Source organism: Platalea leucorodia, assembly GCF_965183815.1.
Source record: "Platalea leucorodia genome assembly, chromosome: 1".
In the NCBI taxonomy this organism is placed as follows: Eukaryota; Metazoa; Chordata; class Aves; order Pelecaniformes; family Threskiornithidae; genus Platalea; species Platalea leucorodia.
The window spans coordinates 6,024,091-6,050,532 of NC_138823.1; the positions used below are offsets into that span (position 1 = coordinate 6,024,091).

The following is a 26,442-nucleotide window of genomic DNA, read 5'->3' on the forward strand; positions in this document are numbered from 1 at the left end:
AAAACTTTGTGAAGAGGTATCTGCCGTGCTCCTTCAGCTTGAGGGTGAGCTGTAACATAACAAAAATCAGTTTCTGCATGTCGGGGCCATGTAGCAGATAGACCAGATAAAATAAAACTATAATCTGCCACCAAAGCTGTGTTGACGTTCATGGAGCTGAGCAGCCTCAACCCTGCTACCTAAGGCCTCAGTCCTGCGCTGGGAAATTTTAGCAGATGCAGGAACATCTCCATAACCTGGTCTAGATGCTGGCTCCCAGACCTGCTCTAGATGCACCTGCATTTACAGCCATGCTAAATACGTACATGGCCCCCACTTGGGACCAGCAGTTTGGGACTGACTGGGCCACTTCGTGGGCCTCACAGCCCACTCTGATGGACATCCATCCTTGGTGAAAGAGCAGGGAACAGCTACCGAAATGCTTCTTAATGGGGAGAAGCTACGGTCTGTAATTTGCAACTCTGATGTGCAGCAGCGGAGGAGACGGAAGGATGCGTCCGGAGGAAGGGTGAAGGACTGGTGGCTCCAGCACACAAGTCAGAGCTGAAATTCAAGGAAAAATATCCCAGCCGAGGGCTTTTTATTTAGCCACTGAGCTCAGGGAGGAGGTAAAAGCAGAGGCCACCTGTTTGCTAAACCAGAAAGGGTATTTTCTCCCCCGCACTGCTGAGGACACGTCCCCCTCCGGTTCTCTGTCCCCTCCCGGGGGGGGACACCTCTCTGCCCCTCCTCTTGGAGGGCAGGGGGCACAGGTTGCCCCACATGCCCCTTGGGTCGCCACCCCAGTCTCCTCCCTCGTTCCCCACATCTCTCACCCCCGGACCCCTCAGCCCCCAGGCTCTCAGCCCCCGGATCGCCCACCCCCGTCCCCATCCCCGGGCCGCCCCCCCCGCCCCCGGCCGCCGGCGGGGCCCGCAGCCCTCCCCGCCCAGCCCCTTCCCCTCCCCTCGCTCCTTAAACCCCGCGGCCGCCGCGGCCCGGCCCCTCTCCCGCCTCGGCGCCCGGCCCGGGCCCGCTCCCGCGCCCGCCGCCGCCGGGTCCCGCTGCCGCCCGCCCTGCCCTCCCCTGCCCTCCCCTGCCCTCCGCGCCGGCCGCCGGCCCGCCCTGCTCGGGCCCCGTCCTTTCCCTCCCTCCCATCCTCCCGCTTTTCTTTTCTTTTCTTTTTTTCTTTTCTTTTCTTTTCTTTTCTTTTCTTTTCTTTTCTTTTCTTTTCTTTTCTTTTCTTTTCTTTTCTTTTCTTTTCTTTTCTTTTCTTTTCTTTTCTTTTCTTTTCTTTTCTTTTCTTTTCTTTTCTTTTCTTTTCTCTTCTCTTCTCTTCTCTTCTCTTCTCTTCTCTTCTCTTCTCTTCTCTTCTCTTCTCTTCTCTTCTCTTCTCTTCTCTTCTCTTCTCTTCTCTTCTCTTCTCTTCTCTTCTCTTCTCTTCTTCTCTCTTCTTCTCTCTTCTTCTCCTTCTTTCTTTTCCTTCTTTCTTTCTTTCCTTCTGTTTCCTTCTTTCATTCCTTCTTCCATTCCTTCTTCCTTTCCTTTCCTTTCTTTCCACTTCTTTCCACATCTTTCTTTTCCTTTTCTTCTTTCTTTCTTTTGCTCCTTCTTTCCTTTTTTTCTTTCTTTCTGTTCTCCCCCCCCCCTCCCTCTGCCTCCCCCTCCCCCCCCCCCCCCTTCTTTCCTCCCCCTGGTTTCCCCCACCGGGGGGTGGGGGGGTGGGCAGGGAATGCAGCGTTTTGCCCATCCCCGCTCTGTCACCAGCGTGTCCCTGTGAGCCCGCGTGTGCGCACGGGGGTTCGGCGGGTGTGTGCCTGGGTGTCTGTCCGTGTCCATCTGTCTGTCTGTGCGCTTCTGCCTCTGCACGCCCATCGCCACAACAGGTCCCCGCCTGGGCTGACAACTCTGCGAAGCGCACCTCGGCTGCGCGCTGAGCGCGGCTCAGGAGCCGGGCACCGGTTACCACTTTGAGTGGTGCTGTGTTTGTGCAGGTAAGAGGACATTTGGGGGTTTACGAGCCTGGCACCCAGGGCGCTGTGACTCTGAACACGACCTTTGCTTTGTCCTTTTCATTCTTCCCTTGCACAGGGAGGCAGTTCAAGTTCAGAATATTTTTTTTTTTTTTTTTAAGTATGCAGACATGCAGGAACAGGATTTTTCTTTTAAAAAGAAAATTCAGAAGGAGCTGTGTTACATTATTCTTAAGCTGGGTTTGTTTATTTTTTCTTTAGTCAACAAAGTTTTCAGACCACAGACTGCTAGGTGAGTCTGTCCTCTGAACTTGGGTCTGGTTCAGCCCTCGAGTTGTGATTAGGCGATGCAAAGTGCCTTTGATGCAGATGATAAAGCAGAGACTGAGGAATGAGTAATACCCTCATTGAGGAAAACCACTGAAAAAGCTCCGAGCTGACAGGAGGTTTATAGATGTCAAGATTACATTATAATTACTGGTTTTAGGGCTGGTTCTCCTAATCATATATAGCTTGGGATTTTGATGACCTAACACCTTATTGTATTCTGTCTGTGTGACACTTCAATTTGTATCAGTATGTGGGAATACCATGCCGTGTTAACAGGATAATGTTTTCTTCAGTTCATATTTATTACAAATGTGTTATGCATTACTTTCTAGCTATAGCCTCTAAGTCTTCCTCTAAGCTGCCTAATTCAGCAGTTCCTTTGCCTCTGTATTTTTACATAGTTAGTGTTCTTAAAAAAGTGTACTGCCTGCTTCACAGCTGACACTTCACAGGCATTAGTATGCACTCAGTGCTGTGCCTGTTTGCACTTATTTTGATTAAGATCTTAAAATAACACAGCCCATCTGCGCAGTGTGGACACTAATGGAATCATTCTCAGGAAGATGCACCTGCAAAATCTGTCTACGTAACTGTGTGCTTAATTTCCACCCAGGATTACTCTAGATGCATGCCTGAATCTCTTCTTTTTCTTTTACAAATGCCTTTTTAGACATCTGATTCAAGGGAGTTTGTATAAATACTAAAGAATAAATACTAATTGATAAAATAGTAGGAGCAGTTTCTCAAATAGGTTAGGCAGGCGATTGTAAGGTTTATTCCGCTTCAAAAGCTCCATGACTTCTTTTTTTAAGAGTAAGCACTTACTAGTTTTTACTGAAGTTTCAATCCTTGTACCAACTGTCATGCGTATTTTCCAGCGTGATGCTGCTATTCTGAATATACAAAGACTATGTTCTTTGTCCGCAGTTGGGAAGGTGCTCTGAAGTAACTTCCAGTAAGACGTATCAAGTACATGAAGACATATATTAGAATTTACATCAGTGAAGTGTTTATGGAATATTATTACAAAAGAAAGTTCTGAGTATGATGTATTGCAGATTCACTGTGTATCTTCTCTTCAGTAAGTGTTGCTGTTGCATCTATTAAGAAGCAATGTGCTGTTTTGGGATCCTTTCTGGTGAAACTGAGGCTTGGGGAAGTTAAGAGTCCCATTCTGAACTTAGCAATGGGCAGCCTACCAACTGATGAATGTCATCTGGTTTTGGGTAGAATGAGTCCAAGGAACTTGCAGAAGGGCAGTCCTCAACATATTGCAAAGCAAAGGGAAGAAACCAGCTCTTCTGACTTCCAGAACAGCAGATGATGGTGCCACTCTCTCCTGGGATCAGTTTGGGGCCAAATCTTGCTTATCAGTGCAAACAGTATTCTCTCTAATTTAGAATCATAGAATCGTTAAGGTTGGAAAAGACCCTTAAGATCACCGAGTCCAACTGTTAACCTGTCACTGCCAAGTCCACCACTAAACCATGTCCTCGAGCACCACGTCTACTCTTCTTTTAAATACCTCCAGGGATGGAGACTCAACCACTTCCCTGGGCAGCCTGTTCCAGTGCCTGACTACCCTTTCGGTGAAGAAGTTTTTCCTAATATCCAACCTAAGCTTCCCCTGGCGCAGCTTGAGGCCGTTTCCTCTCATCCTAAAATCTGAGTGGTTGTCTCTCAAATTTGAGGGAGACCAATGCCATAAATGGGAAGAGGCTTTGGATTGGAACAGTACATCTGATAGAAGACTTATTGTGGGGGAAGTATCAGTATGACTCATGAATATGACTCATGTTAGTATGGTGGAAGAACAAGGTCCCCAATGGGGTCCTAACAGAGGAAGAATTAGGTGGAAGAATTAGTTTGTTTCTGTGGTCTGTGGGAAGCCTTTTCTGAGCTCAGAGACCCAGACAATGTGTGGGTGAGTGTGTCTGTAGCACCTATACATACACATAAGTCTTTTCTTACTTTTGCTGACATTTCATACAGTTTTAGGGCAAACATCTTTGCTACATGCTGGAACTAGCTTTTGATTCTGGAGATTATGATATTGAAAATAATAGGAATAAAAGAATGCTTTTGTTTCCAGCATGTGATAACTTTCTTGCTAAAATACATTTCTGAGATTTGCTCGGTAATTATCTTGGCTTCAAAGGATATTTCAATTTGTCATACTGCAACGCTTTCTTCTAAAACCTGTTTTGATTAATCGCTGCTGGGTGATTGCAATTCCTCCTTTTAAAAACCATTCTTAAACTCTTCCCCTTTCTCATAATGAGGAGAAAAACCTTTAAGAAAAAAACCTGCATTATATCAATGCCTTGTCTGTGCCATCATACCTGAATAATACAGGTGATACTGGGCTATTTCAGCTGTTCAGACAATGCCAAATTCCCCAGTCTTTCTTAGATAAACTAATGATGTATTGTCTCCCATGACACTGAAATATCCCGTTCCATTCTTTCCAAGTCTGTTTTCCCTAGCGAGGAAGATGTGGCAGTGCATTTCTGCCTCTACGACTAGCTCTTTAGAGAGGAGCCATTCCTGCAGGTCTTTCTTTGGCCAAATGAGTCTAAAGACAGTAATGTTAGGTCCTTATTTGATACTGCTCACTTCCTATCAGGCACTGCCAACTGTTATGAAGATGTTTTGGAGCATGAGAGCTCAAGTTTTGGGAATGAGGAAACGGGGAGACAATATCTACAGAAATCACGAAACTGTAACTGAGGAATTGGGAACTTATTTTGAAATTCTTGTAGCAAATGCAGGTAGAATAGGAAAAGAGCAGGAAAATTAACATATTAGCAACTATCTAGTCATATTTGGACACAAGCTCACCCTGCTAATTTCCTCCATCCTATACTTCATTTTACTTGGTGTTTTCCTAATGGCTTGCTCCAGTTGCTGCTGAAGGTTTTGTGATCCCCTTCAATGGAAGTCACATCAGGCTTCTGAAGTTGGCACGCGCAAAGCTCAGCTGAGATGACTCTGTCCCAGCCCAATTAGTGGAGCCAAGCAGAGGCATGTATTTTGCAGAGAGAGAAGCTTCTGCAAAGATCTCCCATTGTGCTTTTGGGAGACTTACACGTCTTAAGCCTTGGTCTGCTCAAGCCGCACTCAGACTTACTTTCTCCTTGGCAAGCAAGTATGAGATCTTGTGAGGTAATAAATCATACCATTTATTTTATAGTTTTCCATTTCAAATTTTGTATAAAAAACACTGCTAAGTTTTGGAGTGTTTTTCAGGGGAGAGGAGGTGTTAGTCCTAATGGCCTTGATTTATACATGGCATCAAGGGTCAGTAAATTACAGGTGAAATTAAGGATTTTTGCCTTAACATTACAGCTAAAAAGCCCACTGGAGTATAGTCGGGGCCACAGGCAGCGGATGTTGCTCTGGCACAGATGGGCTGCGCAGCCTTTAGACTGAATCTCTGCACAGCTGTTTTATGTGGGGGAATGAGGCCCTGGGAACCCAGATTTACCTTGGCATGGCTCTGAAACCATGAAGAGTAAGGAAGCTACAGAATGGGGCAGGCAGGCCCCCCTTTTTTGCGTCTGAGACATGTGCATGAAGCTACCTTACTGAGCTGCCAGCCCACTTCCATGACTCTTACAGTATGTCTGTACTCCAGTTATTGAGAAATATGAACAAAAATGACATGGTCTTCTAGTCACAGGTAATAATGCAACACTGAGGCTGCTACAAGCCTTCTTTTCCATCTCAGGACTTTTCCTTTCCTTTGCGTGATCTCCTTTGCACTTGCTGGTGCTGGCTGCCATGGGGGCTGTGACCAGCTATTCCAAACCACAGGCTGACATCCCCACAGTGGAGCTTGGCCAGGGGCGTGGAGGGGAGTGTGCACTGATTTCTTCTCCCCACTGTACTCCTGACGTACAGCTCCACTGCCTAGGCTCAAATATTTTATCATGTGAATATGATCTGCAAAACAGGACCGACAGTTCTGGTTGAGGGAAAAGTTACCTATTCATTCCTAGTCTGAATATGAGGGTGGGAGAGGGCTGATAATATTTTTTTCACCATTAGTAAGAGGTCTATGAAGATCAAATGGCTGATGCTTCACCTAGCAAGGAAAAAGTACGCACACATTATTATTGCCTTAAGAAAACTGTTTCAGAAATGGCAGTAGGTGGGTAGACGGTGGGTATGTCACCCGCTAGGGACTTGTGGTATAGATTAGAGATTTAATCTGGAGTCGGGGAAAAAAGAAATAACCCACCTCTATAATAAACATTATTAATATACAACAGATATGTTACTTCTTTCTGGTGAGTGGAAAATTAATTTCACATCACAGGTGACGCAAGTAGTGAGATAGATTTTGTTTTCTTGTGCTGCTAGAAACAACCTAAAAAAAAGAGTTTCTTTGCATGGGAGACTGAAAGCGTGCTGGATTGCCGTTCTTTATTATATTGAGGTTTTCACGGCAAATACCTGGTATCTTTGTGTACAGTGACAAACAAGCGCCTGAGATTTCTGGAAGTATTTTGACTTTAAAAGGCTTCTTTGGGTAAAACAGTATGAATACTCTTTAAAAACTTCCTATTTCTTCCCTGGTATGGAGGAAATTTAGCAATAAAGAGAGGGCAGGTGCCCATGAGCCCTGGCACGTGCTTGCAAACCCTTGTGCTACAGAAACAATGAAGCAGCCCATCCTGAGAGCCCATTGAAGAGTCACAAATCCCACACCAGGGTGGATGTGGCTGCAGAGCTGGCCGAAAAGTGCAAAACCTGGAGCTGATCTGGCTACATGTCACAAAGCTTCTCCAAGTTATGTTAGCCTTGACAATTCATTAGGAATGAATGAAATTCAGTTATGGGTCATATTTTGCAAGTGCTGTCAGTCCTGATTATGCAGTTGTCTAGATTTCCTTTGCTCAGGGACTACTGCTATCGCAGAGCTTATCTGCTATGCAGTAGATGTAAGCTATCCTTCCCTGGCTTATCAGAGTCTATTTACTTTGCATTGATTCAGTTCCTTAGAAATTAATCTTTGATTCTTTGCAAAATAGAAGGATCCCTTGAGTTCAGTTTAAGCAACTTGATTTGATTATTGTTATGTCCTGAATATTGATTCTTAAGTGATTTTAATAAGAGATGCCAAAACTGCCATATTTCACATCATATTTGAGGGGAAGTTTAAACCATTGGCAGTTTTAAATATTTTTGGACTCGTGCTCTTTGATCTAAGCTTAGCCAAAACCTGGTTGTGGTCTGATTGCTTATCACCCAAGTGTAATTTTTTGCAGTACTGTTTGCTTAACTGTGTTGAATTATGTGCTTATTGGCAGCATCCAGGTATTTCTTTCCAGAGAAACCGGGTTTATATTGATTGCCATAAGAAGAATTATTCTGCATATCAATTGCAAAGATTTTCTTTGAGCTGGAAAGTTTAGAGCTGGAGGTACCAGGGGGATTTCTGTTGGCTCCATATTTAGTATAAAACTAATTACCACTTGTACGACAGAACTTCAGTAATTCCAATTTCATCAGCAGATAAAGGCTACAAATAATCTGCATGGACTGTCTTCATTACCACTGCAGTTCTTAGAAATGAAACAACAGCTGGTACCCATTTCAAAGCACTTCTTGTATTGGGCATCCCTGCAACCCTTTATCCGTTTCAGTGGTAGGACACAGTTTTTCTCCACAGTAAGTGAAATACCCTGATGAAATGATAAGGTAGGAATGCAAAGGAATGCATGGTTTTCAGTCTATTGTAGTACTTGATAAGAGAAGGGTGCTCAGTGCTGACCTTTGCAAAAGATACCAGAAAATCTTCTACGAACCCCATTGACTAGACCTAGACAAGGTGTGGTCAGGAACAGTGGGAAGTTAATTCAGTACCTGCTAAGAGGCAACAAAGCACAGCCCTTCTGTAGCACCTGAAATTCATCTGGTCCTGTGTGAGCGCTGGCAAAGCTCAAATCTGCCTCATCTACACCATCTGCTGCATCACAGCCCAGGATGCTCTTAGTCTGAACACGGGACCTGATGATCCACTTCTGCAATGGCCAGTGACTTCATGTTCCTGCAGGAGGAAAAAAAAAATCATTCCTTTTGTAAAGGATAACACTTTAGCATAGGTAATAAAACTGTTCAACTGCTCTAGGAGGCTGGGGCAAGAGTGAATTGCTCGTTCCTAACAGATGGGTTGACAGCTTTTGTTCAAGTCTGACATTTCATAAGTCACCTCGTGCTTGGGTTGTTTCAAACCAATTTCCCCTGTCCTGCTTTGCTGCTTAGTTATGGTACCACCTCCAGAGTATTTCTAAGAGTGGTTTTTATGTTTTATGGAGGCTTTTCTTAATTATACGGGTAAGTACTTTTATGACTGATACCTGAAATTAAAACAGTTTACAAGTGGACTTATTTTAGCTTCTTTTGTTGCTATCCCTTGGGTTTATTACTGTGTGCATTTTTGTTCTTTTTTCACTCAAGTTATTTGTGCATTTCTGAGTACTTTCTTCTTCTTTTTAATTCACTGCTCTGTCTTTTTTATTGCCTTCTTTGACTTTTTTTCCTTTCCAGTAGATATCTCTATTGTCATATATTCTTTCCTTAGCATCGTTTTCACTTCCCTTAGCAGCTGTTCCCAGACTACGGGCCACAACCCCAAGAAGGCTGTGGCAGCTATGAGTGAGCTATAAAATTAAGTTGCTAATTCTAGATGCAACGATATAGGGAAGTTGGAGAAATGCTGCTTTCCAGGACAGCATACAGTCGAGCGGTGTACTAACACAGAGATCGTTTTTCCTTCAGCAGTTTCTGAGCTAAGACTGCTAATAGCACGCAGCAAAACAGATAAAGCCTAAAGTACCCTTATGCCATATTCCACTGGTATGATAAAAAAATGAAAACTATTTACTCTTACTTCAATTTCTCCTCATTTCCATGTCTATGTTTTTGCTCCCCGTCTCTATCCCAGAGAATATTTTTGAAGGTAATAACCTGTAAGGCAGGTCCTAGCCAGCTGAGGAAGCCATAGAGGGAGCCTGCAGGTACACTGAGCTTTGGGGAATCTGTCCCCCTAGTTGGAGGAGTTGCTGGCAGCTTTGTAGGTCTTCAGGATTCATAAGGAAAAAAGCCAAACCAAAACAAGAAAAAAACCCACCAGAAATAAGCAGGAACAATTCGGTGTTAACCAGTGTCACTTCTCTTAGCTGTATGCCTTTGTCCTTCTCTTCATTAATGACTTGAAGATTCATCATATCATGGGCTGAATTCCCTTAAATAATAGCCATGGCACGTGGCATGGATGGGCGCAGCCCTGGAGCAATGGCTGTGTCACTGGTTTGTGTTGCCTTTAACCTCTCTTGGGTCTGTCTGTCTCAAGCAGAGAGGCAGAGTAAGTATCTCACCTAGTTTTAGATGTCTGTTGGAGACTCTCCGACTCGCCAGGCACCCCTCACTGCCTTTAGAGCTGATGAAGAAAAATAGGAGGTTTTGCAGGATGATTCATCCGACCTGTTTGAAATGTATTACTCCCTAGAAGTGTCTTTTCCTCTCTATGGATTATAAAGGGCTGGTAGGTGGTTTATACAGATATAGACAACTACACTGTAAATCTCTGTATTTGGTCAGATTAATCCCCCTAATTTCAATAAGGCCTCAGTGCATCACTCAGCAGAGTTAACTAGCAGGGCTGCATTCCGCACAGACAGGCTGGCGGGGGGGGCACGGCTGTTGACCAACACCCAGTGGCATCTCTCTCTCGATAAATTAACACTGCAGAAAAGTTTTGTATTGATTAAAACTATCAGAGGAGTTTCGGTGAGCAGGAGGACCTGGAATAGCTGTAGCAGGGTGATGTGACAATTTTATCCCAGGTATCAGATTTAGGATCGTTCAGGAGATATGTGGTGTGCCAGTGATGTCATGTAGCTAAGTGCTCCATCATGTATAGATGATATAGGAAGTATTAGGCTGTTGGACTGTACATTATCTTAAAAAAGCTCTTCCCTCTCTCCCCCAGGGCCCACGCAGGAGGAGGGATTACATTGGCTTTGGGGAATACTAGCCTTTGGGTTGATTTAGTTGCCCCCTCTAGCCAATTTAAGACAGTACTGACATGAAGACAGTATTTCTCTTGCATTGAAACCTGCCAGCAAAAATAATTGCTGGAACATGGAGACAATTTTCTATGAAACAGACACTGACGTGAATGATCATTTCACTTATTCCTGTTATAAATGGAATAATGTTTATTAATTCTGATTTGTCATTAAAAGGCTCCAGAGAGCATGGATTTTTTCCATTGTCAGTCCTACACTGTCTGCAAAAATTGGCCTTTATCTATCAAGTCTCTCAACTAAATTACAGTATTATGAATACTCTTGATCCATGCCTAGGTGGGAGGATCCATGCCATTGTGCATACAGCTTTTCTGCCTCATTACCAGCTCCTCTTGTTTAGCTAACTTGTTGTCTGATCAGATGATAAGTGCTAATCCCTTCTCTGGTCTGTGACATGATGCTGTGTTGGATGGCAGCGAAGCCAAAGCTGATAGGAGAGTTTTTCTCCTTAAATACTCTCCTTAAGAATGGGAAGATGAGGAGTCTGTTAATCCCCTTTGAATCCTTTATGGCTGTATACTCACAGGATTTGTGAAATCCTATCTATTAGATTGTAAACTCTTTTGGCACAGGGATCATGTCTGGTAAACAGGGCACCCTTTGCTCCTGTCCCAGCAGAGATAATGTGGGAGAGGAGGGCTTTCCTTTTGGTGCAAGACTTGGACTGCTGGACTGAGCTTAATTCCCGCTCTGTCACAGTAACCTTATGCCAAACAAATCCTCCAGTGTCCAAATCCCCTGTGTGAAAAACTGGCATTTTAAAGACCAGGTGACAGGCGAAGAGCCTGGTTATAGCCTTTTTCTCATCCCTCCAGGACCTGTTTCTAATCCAGTTCATAACAGAGACTTGCTGGGAGATGTATCCTGATGGAAGACTTGAGACATGGTGGCATCTCGAAGATCAGATGAGGGAACATTTTATTTTAGGACTTTAAAAGGCTCACTCAGGATAGAGAAACTTGGAGGAGCTACCATGGGTAAATCGTGGATAACTCTTTAGGACAGAGCCTGACTCTGAACTGTTCCCCTGCCAAAATTCCCCAAGATGCTGTAAGAGGGACCATCACTGAAACAAGATCTGAAGTGAGGATACACACAGTTATGCTTCAGGAGACTTAAGCAGGCTAAAATAAGATTTGGGGAATGGATTTGTCCAGCCTACCTCTATTTGTCCCACCATCTGCCTGTGTTGTTAATTTGTTGACTAACTCCCCTTTCTTCCTGAAAACCTCTAGCTTGGTAGCTTCTTATGTTGCTTGGGAGCTGTGCCAATGCCAAGAGCACCACCCAGACTCCTGAGCAGTAGTCAAGTGACCAGGAGGGTCTGGTAGGTTTTATGCTAGGTCTCAGGACTCCCTGTTGTCTTACTGGGTTTTAAAGAGAGTCAATTATTGCCTGTTTATGCTTTTGGCATTGCTGCTGTTTCAAGTGTGTTGCCTGCTGCCAAGAGCAGAGTCTTCTTCCTAGGCATCTGGATGATTATTGGGCTTGCTTAAGCCTTTTAAAGGATGCACATTGAAGCAGCACTATCCTTTGGTCCTAGGAGTTGTGCAATCTTGTGTTTTACTAGAGATGGTCCTTTTCAGCTCATGGTTTATCATAAAAGACAAGTTTCTGGCCTTTCTGGAGAAGTCAAACTGAATCACAAAGGACTCTATCAACTTCAGCCCCTGGAGTATAAAATCACTTTTCTTTGTACCACAAAAATTGAAAAGAATGGGAATTAAAAGCTAAAATTTGTTAAAGGGGGTAGTGAGGTATTAGGAACTGGGCCAAATTTTCATAAGATTGTGCTATTATTTTCTAGGAGAAAGGAGAAATAGGGTAGCCATGTCTTATTAAATAAAAGAAATTAGCCTGACACTTGAAGGAGAATAAACACTTAAATCTTCCTTCAATGATTCCACTGAAGTATAAGTTTTAAGATGCATTTGAAAATGCAAGCTGCTTCTTTTGGTGACTGTGTATAAAAATAGTGGCGTCCATCCCTCTTTCAGTGCCTGCTTGCAGGTCATAGGCTGTGGGATCCCAAGTCCCAAACTTTTAATGAGGGAAGTTGGTGATGAATATAAGTAGATTTTCTGGATGGGTGGGAACTCAGGGATTACTCAGGGATTGCTTTATATCCAACTCTATATTTAAGGCACAGGTGTCCTTTTCTCCATGTTCTTTTATTTTATCACCTGAGTTTGGGGAAAGGCCTCTGACCTTGTTCACACTGATGCTTTCTTAGACAGTAAAAATCAGTTCTTTGGGATATGGTTTAAACGATGTCTGAACAGAATGGGAAATAGAGATAGGAAAATTAATGCAATCCTTCCCTTAGCTTTAATGCTTTCTGGGAATAAATCCATGAAGTCTAAGAAGAGCTCTGTCACTACCAATAGTTATCTGTGATTTAAGGTTTCAACAGTGTGTTTGGTGTTACACAGACTTAAGTGGAAAATGACTCCCAATTTATTGAGGCTTCTACCATGGTGTCTTTATTTAGGGGCAGATTCTGTCATTCCAATAAAAAATTATGGAGTGCTTTAATCTGCTAAGAGGTATGCTGAGGTACCAGTGGGATTGTCTGAACATTGATCTTTTTGCAAGCTGTATTACTAAATCAGCAGAGCTAGCGAAGACTGTAGTCATTTCTGAATCACATAATTTAGGGTGTGGTATTTAAAAAACAAAAATTGTCTGTGTTGGCTTGCACTGATGTGCAAGTAGGAACACTTGAAGTACTAAAAATACATAACTTTTTAAATACATAACTTTTTAAATGCTTTCAATAATTGTCAAAATCTGTATGTTTAAAATTATGACTTAAATCTTCTTTAAAATTTGTATATGACAAATTACCAAAAAATAATGCACTCAGACCGCTCTCTACAGCAAAAGCAGGTGAGCTAGAACATTTCTGACAGTATCCTTGCTAGGTGATTGCATCAGGAAATGCTTGAAATCACAGACTAGAAGCCACTGACCTCTGATTGCCAGGCAGCAATCTGAATTAAATGGGTATCTGCAAATACCAGTGCATTCCCCAGTACATGAGTGCCAATACTGGGACCAGCACAGAAACTGGTGTATCGGCCTGCAGATGAAAGGGCTGTTAAGCAATGCCCGTGTGTTGTCCTGGGCCAGGCGGGAGGCGAGGGCAGCCGTTGCCCAAGCAGTAATCGTGGGAGGCACCGCGGCAGGGATAGCCCTTCCTTACCATCCTTCTCTTCTGCATTTGTGGTGGCTGTGAGGCTACTTTGGTCCCTGGGAGGGGTAGAGTAGATCCCAAGTTCTGCCCACATCCTGCCTGTCCCTGCCTGTTTACTTGCAGGGCTGTAGCCTGCAAGAAAGGCATTCCTCTGCCGCCGGACAGAGCTCAGAAATAAGGTAGGTCTTAACGTGGCTGAGAGCCACGTGGTGGGAAAAATACTTTTGCTTCCTCTCATTCTTATCCTAAGATGTGAAATGGAATAATATAATGCAGTCCTAGATGAAATCTTTTCATTTCCCCTAGAAATGTTCCCTTCTCTGTGAGATTCACACTATGCAAAGGCAATGCTCCTATTTATAACTTGTGGTTGAAGAGAAGTCTCTCATTAAGTAGAAGAGTCATCTTAGAGTAACTGTTGAATGGATTTAAATGCTTTGGTAACATATTTATTTTAAGAGCTTGTCCTCTGCAGAAAGGTGGGTCAGCCTCAGCATCAGGGTCTGTGCAGCTTTATTCATACTTTGCACTTGTGTAATTCCACTGGGGCTTATCGTTTTTTTGTTGTTGGTTTTGGTTTTGGTTTTTCTTTTTGATTTACACTAATACATAGAGTTGCAGCTGCACATCAGGATGGAGCCAGGCTCTGAGATACCACAGATTTGCTGCTACAAAAAAATAATTGATTCCTGCTATTTGGAATCTGATGAAACTGCAATATGTTAACGTTGAATACTTAGCCTGCACTTGCATGATCTTTCCAATAACTCATGTTCCTTTGAAGTCGTTTCATTGTCCTGACTTTCCTGTTCTTGAACTGTTGCCAGTGAAACTGAGTCCTCCTGGTGTAATTCATAGGCAGGAGTCATAAAGCTGACACTCTTATACATTGGTATGTGGGGAAGAAATCTTTTTACCTCTAGGATGTTATTAGGAACAAGATGACAACTTGTGAATATTTTCCAGGTATCATAATGCTTTAATGTATTGGAATGTTGAATAACATTGGTGATAACATCACAGCAATGTGTGACAGAAGAATTAATGTTTCTGTTACACTCAATTGCAGCTATCTTTGTTCTAGCTTAAGGTAGACATCAAAAGTCTTAATGCTGAAACCTGTGTTATGGCTTTTAACATTGTTTTTTGTGTTTTAATGCTTTCAGCCTTACAGGTACTTTACCTACGAAGTACACAAAAACAGGGAAAACACTGGTCTCATGGCTATCCAGTGGCATTTCTGTGGATATAACTGCATGCTTTACAAAAGTAACGGACTAGCTTTTATAAAAAGCTTCCCAAAGCAAAGCTTTTAGAAGAAATCTAATAGTATGCTATGAAGGATTTTTTTTTGTGAGTTTTGTTTTGTTTTTCATGGTGAACTCTTCATAATTAGTGAAGTTGCGGGCCAAGCTGCTACATGTGAATAAATGAATCAATGCGTCAAACTAATGTAGTGGTGTGGAAAAGCATGAAGTGGTCCATTGTCAATGAGAAGAGATGGGGGGGGTGTGAGAGTGGATATGCTTTGCAATTTGCTCCGACAAACATTTTGCCACAGACTGAAGTGGAAGGTCTGCGTCAAGACTGAAGACCTTGCATTGCGCTTTCAGTCTTTTCTCTGTTTTGTACACCTCAGAGGGAAACAAAATTCTGTCTTCTCAAAGGGGAGACCAAATGTGAAGTGCTAGTGTACTTCTCTCTCAGACTTGAGAGTCAAAAGCTATTGTTCATGCAGATGGGAGCACCAGAGAGAAGAGTTAAGCCCACATCAGTCTTCTGCTCAGGTGGTTGATTCGAATACAGGAAACCAGCAGCACTCTCATCTGGTCTCACACAGCTGTTTCCGTGGTGGGGGGGGGAAATCCCTTTCAACAGATAAATGTCAAACATAGTTATTGTACTGTATGATGCCAATCATATAGAGAAGCCTGTGTGATGGAAAGGCATAATTTATGTAAGACAAACTAAGTATAGTGGCTCTCCAAGGCTTTTACATCCCAAGTAGTGTTGAAGTTTTGCTTCTTTACAGGACTTCCTAGTAAGTAAATGTAGCAAGACCAGAATTCTGATACAGCAGATATTTCTCAAGATCTAACAGTTTAGGGTTCTTAAAGATTATTTCTTTTCCCATCCCCTTTATAGTGTTTCGGGACTTACTTCAGTTATTGCTTTAAGTGTAACTCTCCTTGGATGTCCGATTTGCCTGAGAGATGTAAGCGTTTGTGCTGGCATGGCATTTCACTGGAAATGAAAGCCACAGTTCAGCAGTTTAGATTTAAGCCTGCTGAATTTTGGAGAGAAAATTCCTTCCCCGAATTCGGGAGTCACCCCAGCAACTCACATGCCATGCATGCCAAGTGGAAGCAGAAGGGTGGAAGCTGAATGGAGAGCAGGATTGCATCGAAAGGCCTGAAAGTTAGATATGTAAATAATGGCTGAAAAATGAACTTTCTTAAGTAGCTTTAAAAAATGTTTTCTAGTAAAAATACAGTGAATGCAGTTGCTATGGCTACCAGCAGCGTTTTGTGGAGAACTTCTTGAGGTACTTAACTGTTTAGTTGTGCACAGTTTCACAGTTTTTCTTAGTCTGAGGATTCAGCATCACCTTGTGTTTGTATTCTCTCCTAAAGCATTTAAGCTGCCACTGGTAAGCAGCAGCAGTGTTTAGAGTTTCTGGAGAGAGTAGAAAAAGGCGAGGTGCTATGTTGATCTTGAGAATTCTTTTTTTGTTCTCTTTATGGCACAAGAGAAACATTGCTAATGTAGCTGAGCTAGTGTGTTATTTCATTTCTTCTTTGTTTGTCTGTTTGGGGTTCTTTTCAGGCTAAGGAATAGCTAATAGCATTGTGGGTTTCATGTTTACCTTAGTACGGAAAAAATTAAAGTTCTTTAATCATTAACCATCAGCCTAGCACCTTGTTCTGGGCCCTAGAAGCCAGGGAAAGGTTTCAGATTAACCCATGACACTGCAAACAGAACATGAATGCATTTATTTTATTCTAGAGGTGAAGTACATCTGGTGACAGTAACTGAGCACTTGAAAAACTTTCTAGTTCTGGTTCAGGAATATTCTGTCTCATAAATCAAGATTGATGGCTCTCTAGAACAGGAAAAGTACTGCAACTTTTGTACAAGATATAGATGAGATACTGGTATTATTAAGAATAATTTTGGGCTTATGTTGGCCAGGATGTCAGACTGTACATAATCATCCCTTTAATCTGTAATAATCTATAAATAAGAGTTGTTCCCCGTATACATCAACATGAATATGAAAAACTTTAATACATTAAATTAGATCTTATATGTATCCATGGAAAACAAGAGTTATAACACTGGTTTTTATTTAACAAAGAATAGGTTGTCAGTCTTGCTAACAGAGACAAAACAGCAAAACAAGCACAATCCCACCCCAATTTTTTTTTTTTTAATTGGCAACAGGTAGATTAAAACAGTTACTCTTCAGAGAACAAAAATGTTTGAAATATTTGCTTATCTGCACATGGGGTAAATTCATGTACATCTCTGCCCATCGTGGTGGTGTATTAGTACTTTGGCATTTTCCTTGGCATCAAAAGGAAAGCAAAGTACCTGCTTGCTGCTCAGTGGGGCAGGAAATCTAGTAGGAAAAAAGATGTAGAAAAGGCCAAGGTACTTAGTGCCTTTTTGTAACCTTTATTTTACTGGTGAGGACTGTCTTCAGGCCTCCACGTTCCTGAGCCTACTTGCAGAGCCTACTTGCAGAGTCAGTGAGACATTACCAACTGGCATTTAGGACAGTTGAACATCAGGTCTGACTTCATCCGATGCAGTTTATGGAAACAGAAAACTCAGACTGAAGTTTAACCCTTTAGGAAATCCAGGATTCCATGAATGCCCCATAGTTTTAGTTCCCATATCCATTATAATTCACCCAGAAACTGGACTAAATCCTGCACAGGATGTTCTTAAGATCTCTGTGTAAACTAGTGTAAAAGTTCAAAAAGACATTGCTTTTCCTAGCTCCATTTTGGTCCTTCTACCCAAACTTGCTTTTCTAAGACAATTTCATCATTCAGGAAGGGGTATCTGTTTAGAAATCTAGATGTGCTTCTTCTGTTCCCCATTAGACAAAGACTTTGTACTCACGTCATTTCACCCTCTGCTTCTGAACTTGCTGAAGTTTCCTGTTATTACCATTACTATCTGTTAGCCATTGCTGCTTTTGGCTGAATTTCTTACGTCACCTTGACCAGATAGACATCTGTTGAAATATCAATATCTGTTGAAATACCAATATCTAATTCTTAGCTGTTTGTCTAGGCTCTTTCTATTGTGTGTGGGGAAAATAAGCACTTCTTGTGAGTAGTTCATATATTTTATTCATTCTCCTTAGAAAGAGATAAAATCAATGTGGCTATGGATTTATTTTTTTTTTTCTCTGTGAACTGGAAAGGGGACTCATCCTGAGGAGCTCAAGTATAAAACCACATACAATATTAGTTAGACACCTACAATCTAAACTTAAATGAGATGAATCCCAGCCAAAGCTCTGCAATGTCTTAGGAAATAGCCTAGTGTGAGACAGTATCTTAAATTCATCTCTGAAGTCCGGAAAGGCACAGATGTAATTTGATTTAAGTTGTAGCACTGCTGTGTAAGTGGGTACCTCTTTTCCATTTCTACAATTTTTTCCTGTCCTTTCTCCTCCACCAAAGTTTCCAGTTTTGCATTTGCTATTATTTTCCTGGTAACTACTATATGTCTTGCCATCTGATCCTGGCTCTCTCATTTTCAGTTGTCTCTGTTTTCAAGGAAATACTGCTTTCCTGATGTCATCACACAGCCCTTGGCCATCTACCTGAACGGAGCACATGGATAAAGATATAGTATCATAAAAGACCAATACGTAAAGATCAATACCCTGTTCCTGAGATAACAATTCAGTCTGCAAGGTTGTCACCAGTTTTGGAAGTAATGGGAACTTTAAAAATTTTTGCGTCTTTATCCATTTGAAAATATCCTCCCTCCAACCATCAGATAAAATCTTTGATATCTACTATTGCCTACCCAACAGCTATCTTTTCTTTTAAGGTACAAATTCAGGATATTACATTTGGAAAGGTAAGGAAAGAGAATCAAGTAAGTTTTTAAGTTTCAGGTCTTTTTGAGACAGCTTGATATCACACTTCTTCCTACAGTTCATTACAAAAATTTGAGATATGAAAAAATGAGAATGTTAGGAAGACCTGAGTTTGAAGTTGTTCCGTGTTTCATCCATGTAATTCCTTATACTCTTTTATTTCTTTCATGGCCCTCTCCCTTTCTGCTTTCTCTTTCCTGCAACAGAGTGACCGCTGCTGTTTCTGAGACTTGTGGGAAGAATTAAAAGGAAGGAAGCAGAGTGGACGGGATGGGACAGGGTGCAAGTTGAGATGGTTCGAAACCCTTCCAGTCAATGCCAGGATTATTGACCTGACACTGTCCCACCCCTTGCCTTAAGCACAGACAGGTAGACCCAGGTATTGTGCAGGGGTAGCTGGTAGTGACATTTCTTATCAGCTACTAACTGATAGGCCTCCTGCATCTGTCAGTTGCCTGGTGTGAGAACTGTGTATGGGTTGTAGAGCACAACTTTTGGTTTCTTATCCTTTCTATGCAAATGACAGTGGTAGAAAATAGGGGTAGTTTGCATGCTTTCTCTGCCTACAGTTTTTTTCCTATTTAATTTATGGCTTTCAGACCATTATTTGCTGTACTTCTTTTAAATGTCGTCTTCATCAGCTTCCTGTTTTCTGTCTTACTCATAGCCCTGGAAGTAGCAATGCCAAGAAAAGTGACAAGGCAGAACATTTCTGCAGGTGTCCCACCGCCAGGATCATGACAAGATCACAGAAGGATTCACAGGCAGTGATTTCCTGTGTGTTACATTCAGAAATTTAGAGGAATAAAGTGTGTTTTATCTCTGTCTCAGACTTAGGATCTCTGTGACAGTGGATAAACTTTGCTTCTGCTTGACTCCCCTGTATTCCCCTTACCTGCTAGTCCCACGTTGATGGTGGGCAAGGTGCTGCGCAGAGATGGTGGAGACATCAAGGATATGCTATCCAACTTGTCTTCACTCTAAGCTGGTGCTGCATTAAGGCTGTGCTTCTTATTTCTCTTATTTTAAAGGAGTCTGTGTTGATGGTGAAGGCAACCACAATGCAAACGTCTATGGTCAGAGAAGATGAGTCCTCCTTTCTCCTCCTAGCCCCAGCTCCTTTCATGGGAGAGAGAAACATTTGAGGTTAGAGCCAAAAAAGACTTGAGGCACTTGCTTCCAAGATTTTCAGTCTCAGATCCTCAATACTACCTCCCCACTTTGCACACCTAAACTGGTTAAGTTGTCTAACCTTAGAGTTCTGTTGTTGGGTCTTCCCAGAATTGCCTCCTCTTTAAATGATTTGAGTTATGCAATTATGAGAAATAAAAGCAGCAAACCTACATGAGTTCCAGTCCCACTTTGTGTTTCAGGTCAGTTCCCAAAATGCTTTGCTGCCATGGTGCAATGTCAACTAACGGTGAATTGCTTTCTACCCCGGGGGCCCTGCTGCAACAAGGAGACAAAGAATGGCCTTTTTCTAGAATACCTGGTGGGAAAGGGTTGCTTGCAAGCTGCCTATATCTGTTCAGCTGTCCTTTTTCTTTCTTGTGTTTTGAAAGAGAAGAGGCAATGCTTGTTCTCAGTAGACCAAAGCATGGAGATATTCAGCTTGGGTGGATTTCAGGCAGTGGATACTGCACAGGGGACAATGCCTCCTGCAAGTGCTGGGTGAAGAGGGAAAGCTGCAGAAAGGGGCAAGGGTGAGGATGTAACCCTGCTATCTGCACCTCCCCAAGTAACAAGTATCTCTTGTTTTTATGGACTTTCTTCATAGATCTTTCACTTTTGCTGGTGCATTGGTGTCCGCAGTAGAGTTCTGGGTTTCATTACAAAGGCCAAGACCATGGAAATTAGACCATGGAAAGGCTTTGCTATGCTAAATCTCTTAATCAAATGTAGTTGTTTCTGAACAAACTTTCATGACATTAGATGGCCATCGACTTGTTGGAACACACGAAGGAGAAATTCACCCACATAGTGCAAGTAGGAGGCACCGATGTTCCTGTATGGGGGAAATTTGGACAGTTCAGCAGAAGTGTTGGGGAAGTGGCGGGTGACTGCATGGTACATTTCAAATTAGCATAGCCCTGTTAATAACCCTGAGACTGACAGACAATTGGTATGAGCTCATTTCTGGAGCTTCTAGGGATTCTGGTAAACCTTATCCAGGCCATTATTATAAGGCACAGAGCAAGGAATCCAAAGCAATTCTTCCTTTCATTGGCCCCAATAGGAGTTCTGGGAAATGCGTTCACCATGTTCCACTTTGTTAGAAAGTATGTTGCCTATTTTCCAAACGGATTTAGGCTGTTACCCCATCCCAATTCCTCGCTCCAGCTCTGCTAGCTGACTATATAAAGCCATGACATATGGGTCTTTTTACTGACATAATCCTCTACTGTACTAAAAAAGAAAATATTAAGTTTCATTCCAAGAGCTGGAAGAACTTCCATGAGGATATAAAAAGCAGGAAATGGGCCCTGTAAGAGCAAAGCACTCTCATATTGAATAGCCTCAAGGGGCTCAATGTTAAAGGCTTCTTCCTAATAGTTAATGTAAGCTGGAACAGCTCTGCCTCTGCTTGAGAGGAAATGGGATTTGTGGGACTTTCCCCGTACAGGTATAGGGCTTAGGCCAAAGGGCTGGTGTTCTGTGACCCTGTAATAAATCAACACGCTCCGCACATACAGCAGTAAGGACAGTCTAAGCATGTAGTACTGAGGACAAATCTCAGGATTTTCCAGTCTACAGCAAGCTTTTCCTACAGTTTGAACTGTTTGCTACCTCTGTGGACATCATTTTTATCTTTGTCTTGCTTACATCACTCCTCATTAATCTGGACATCCTGCGGCCAGCAGTGGCTGTTACTTTAAATGTATGAATTGGGCTCCTCTTCCCATGATGGCCAGTGAATAATGTTATCTATTACCCTAAATAGCCAGTGTGCCTTGTATTACATGCAGGTGGTGGACTTTCTAGTTCTAGGACATATGTATGCTGCAAACCCTGCTTCAGTGACAACATGAGAGACTTTTCAGAGTTGTGTTAAGTTTAGAACAAGTAGGCAAGGGAGTATGGACAAAGTTTTCGAACTTAACCAGGGTGCGATAGAGTCATTATTGGGATGGGTGAGCTGTGCAGCTGCTATTGAGTCATGTAGTTTGGAGTGTGTGTTCCCCCCTAGTAAGTCCATCACCATTCATAAATTATTATGTATCTAATCATTTCATTGTATTAATATCCGCAGGATTCAAATACATTTGTGCCCCAATGGATGAGCCACTACAGAAGCATAACGTGCTAATGTGCTGTGTAAATCACTTGCAATCTAGGTGATTCAAATTATATATTTGGGGATATTTCGGGGATAGGAAAGGATAGTTCCCATATAAGATTATGAAAAGTTAACTGGCCTCTGAGTCTCCTGTTCTGTTCCTTATTCCCTGATCCATGCTAAAGAGGTTCAGGCTAGTGCTTTCCAAAGGAAAGTAAGTAAAAAATAAGGGGAAAAAATTGATTCCAACAAAATGCAGCACTGAGAGGCTACTTTACTATAAAGAAAAATGCATCTAGAAGTATCGAACCGATGCTTCAGTTTCAAGTTCAAGATATTCTTCTTGCTTTTGTCAGCTCATAAATAAACCTGGGGAAAGAAGCTCTCAGTATGAGTACTACAGGTGCTGGCACTTAGTTCTTGGGCAAACCCTGCTTTCCAGGCATTGTTTTCCCAAATCAGATGGGCAAAGTTTCCTGTTATGAGCTCTCCCAATCCTTTGGGCCCCACAGACATTCTGAGACGCTTCCTGTGAGTCTTTTCCTTGATAATTATTTCAGTCAGGTTAACGGAGATGCTTATGGAATAGTGTTTTATACAGACCCAGTATCTGAGATGTAGAATTTCTTTTGAAATTCAAACTCCTTGTTAGCTGAAGTGAGACAGGGTTACCACTTGGCTGGTCAATAAACACATGTGTTCATGTGGTACAGTATGGGTTTTCCTTACAGACTGGTTGATGATGCCAAACCCAAAGAACTGCTGGGTGTAACTTTCTCAAACATCGCTTGAGAATGTGATTTTTCCACACGAGCAAGGGATGTAGCTTGTTTCTAGCTCCTGGTAAGTTATGTTGGGAGACCAAGAGACAGTTGCACTCTGTGGCATGCCCTTACGACTTGCTTTAGCCATTTGGCCAGATCTAAAAAGTCTGAACATCACTTTGTGGCATCTGTTCTCCTTGGCACAGCAGAACGCAGTGCACCTATGTCTTGTCCCATCAGGGAGCAAGGATGTAGACACAGCACGTGACCGGTCCCACCATGTGAGTACAACCTATTTATAGGAGAGGTAACAAAATTAATTTGGCAATGGTGGTATGGATTTGGTAGTACCCTAATCACAGACTGTAAGATTTGGGAGATTCTATCATAGAGACTTTTTATTGCAGGTTAGATTCAGGTTTTCTTATTCAATCAGCAGAAAGATTTCGAAGCTTGACATGCAAGAGTACAATTTAAATCTGGAGTTGCTTCCTCTGGAAAAATCACTGAAACGTTATACTTGGGGGTATTGCATCAAGGTTTTAGCCTGCAGACACTGTGTGGCTGCAGCAGGCAAAAATACATTGCAAAGTCCTCGTCTAGCACTGAGGGTATTTTAGAATTGCAGCGATTTGGCAGGCAACCAGTAAGAGCTTGTTTTGACGCATCTGTGGTAGATGCATTTACAAAGGGGTCAATTTGAGGGATGCATGATCCAAGCATAGGTTAAGGAGTCAGGAGTGGCTGAATTCTAATTCTGACCTTCTCTCGAGTTTCCTTGTGCGTGAGCGTGCAACACCACAGAGGTTAAAAGAACGTTTCTAAGGCTGCAAAGTGGAGCACGCATCAACTAGGAAATGCCCATGCTGAGTTAATCCAGTCCCCCTTGGAGTATGCTCTATGGCCCTCTAAGACTCTTGGTTACTCACTCTCCTCTGTATGATATTTTTTCCCATTTGATTCCTGTCTTGTTCTGTCTCCTGGACAGATACCTGACACTTAGGAAACAGCTATTTATTATTTTTCCCCTCCTAATTGTTCAGCATGGACTTTTTCTTGCACAATCAAACTTATTTCCAATTGCAGCAATATTAATCATTCATGGGCCCTGGTAGTTCCAGCACCAAGTACTTCAGGGCAGTAATAGAGTTCAGCTAAGGCAAACAAATTGATGGGTTTGAATGGTCTGCTGATCTTTCCCACCACCCTATTTCATCTCCTATAAAGCTGACAGATCACTTTGGCTAGCATTCATGCTAACCTTCTCTCTGCGTCTGATCAGTTTTTTAGGGATTGGGGTAGAAGTTGCTCTTGAGATGTGATATTGCAAAAGAAGAAGAAATGTCTCAGCCCCTGCGGCCTCACCGGCACTTAGAGCAGATGTTGGAGAGCTGTTCGCTAGCAGGGTGCGTGAATGTCCCCATCTGACATACTGTGGAGCTGCTGAAAGTGTTCTTGATTTCAGCAGACTTTGGATCAGTTGTAGTTGAACAAAGTACCTCAGGAACAACTCTGGTGTTAGCAGAGAATTTTCTGCTCTATTATTCACATGGGTTTTGAAATAATGCCCGCTGAAATCAATGGCCCTCTTTTCATTAACTACAGTTGGCTTTGGATCAGGCCTGGGAAGATGCATATCTTCCAGAAATGTCATTGGATGATTTCTTTAAAAAGCATCGAACAAAGATATACGACCACATGGGCTGATAAGGGGGAAGAAAGTCCCATCTCTCTTTTATATGGTTGGCTTCCTGCTCATATCAGCAATAATTTAGATAATTAAATTGCTTAGTTCAGTAGTTGGAAGAGGCATGATGAACAAGCTGACTCCACTAGGATGTCAGATGTATTAGTGTTCTGGGTTTTTTTGTTTGTTTGTTTTTCTTTTTTTGTTTTTGTGTGTGTGTGTAAAGCTGTATAATTGGACACTGTCTTTTTCACTCCAGGCCAACCTCTTCTTCAGAGGAGCATACCAAAGACATTTAAAATCACATTAAGAATGCCAGCATAGTTAGAACATTTACATGGCATACAGTGATGTTCAGTGGCAGCAGACAAATGGATGAAATTAAGCACAATAATAGTATCAGCCCCTCTTGAATTTTGCAGTAAGATGAACAGTTCAGTGGTATAATTTAGTAAAAGGTAAGTAAAAGCTCAGGTATGTTAATGAGCAGACTGAAGTCCATAACTGGACATTCTTTTTACATTCAGCCTTGAATCACTGATCTTTGTACTGTCCCTGTAGGGTCTTTGAACTTTTGCTCACATGAGGTAGAAGCAGTTTTATTAAATCATGCTCCTGAAATGCTCATCTTACTATTGACTCCAGTTTTGTTTTGTTTTGTTTTGTTTTGTTTTATTAATATTTGTGACTGAATCACTCCTCTGAAGGATGAAAGAAATCACAGAAAGTGTTCTGTTTTTTTCCATCTCTAACTCACATAGTTTTTGCTGTTGGTGACATCTCTCAAACCAGGACAGAAGAGTAGTCTGTGGAGAGGCTGATACAGGGAATATCCAGTGCTTGTGCTTAAATTGCTGGTTCTAGAAATGCCGTGAAGTTTTCTTCTCTGTCACATTCTTTGTATCTGCCCCTTCTTGTTCCCTTTATTTTTTCAAGATGCCATTTCTCAACAGTTTTGCTTCTATTCTTTCATACAAGTTTTTCCTCCTTGTCCCCTGAATTACAATGATGTGACAGCATTATCTGACAAGCAAGGTTAGAACAAAGTCACTATATGTCCCTTCAGGATCAGGCTCCGGCAGGACGAAGGCAGAAAGCAAGACAGAAAACACCATCATCTTATTCACAATGGACAGGGGTTTCATTTTCTAAAGAAACTGATATTCTTTGACTTTGGTTCAATCAGGAATAAACCCCATGATAAAATGCAGCCCAGCTATGCGGTTCTGTTCTGGATATGTATGTGATTCTTTGGAAAGCAGAGCCCTAGCTCTGTTCTCAGCCTCAAGGGATAAAGCTTGAGAAGACAAAGCAGCATCCCTTAGAATTCAGGAGTGCAAGGGAAGCCCAACAGTGAGCAAAATATTAAAATACGTTTGAGATGAGAAGACCCAGTTCTCCTTCAGCTCTTTTATTAATGCTGCTTGTTGTGAGTGTACATTTCCCAAAGAGTGTTTACTTATTGTTCAAAAGTAGAGAGGCCTTATCATGGATGCTAACTGACCTAAAACTCTATACCAGCCCCCCTGAAAAAGCCATACTGAAGCTGAAGGTTATACAGAGCTTGTGTCTATCTTCTGCATATTGTTTGTTCAGCTGTGAGGTGGTATGAATAGCTTAGTATTATGCCTGTATTTTAAGTATAGAGAGCTCACTTTAACATTTACCAGCACACTTTTCAGCTTGGATGCCATTCCCACATCATGTTTGCATGTAGCCAGAATTATTCACTTCTTTTTTTCCCATTAAACTATTAAAAACAGGGCCTCAGACACAGAGTCCTCAGTTTGGTAATAAACTTGGACGTGATAGGATTTGTCAGTTCTTTTTGCAGTATCACTTAATACATCTAAACCTGTCACAAGGGAATCCCAAAGTGATATTTGTGAGATAAAAAAGAAGGTATTTTTAAAGGATGTACATTGACTTAGGGCACTTTGAGGAAAATTAGCCCCACATGATAGGCTAAACTAAAAATAATGGCAATAAAAAAATCCATGTTGGCCATTTGG

General features: G+C 42.1%; 1 protein-coding gene across 3 annotated transcripts in view; it reads left to right on the forward strand.

Annotated features, from left to right (window-relative positions):
• Positions 1-13,688: 13,688 nt before the first annotated feature.
• Positions 13,689-26,442, forward strand: part of COL22A1 (collagen type XXII alpha 1 chain) — a 225,103-nt gene continuing 212,349 nt past the window's right edge. For all 3 annotated transcript variants that reach the window (XR_014229069.1, XR_014229070.1, XM_082320514.1), the window contains exon 1: positions 13,689-13,756. The gene's annotated coding sequence lies outside the window, so the exon portion shown is untranslated. The remainder of the gene's footprint in view (positions 13,757-26,442) is intronic.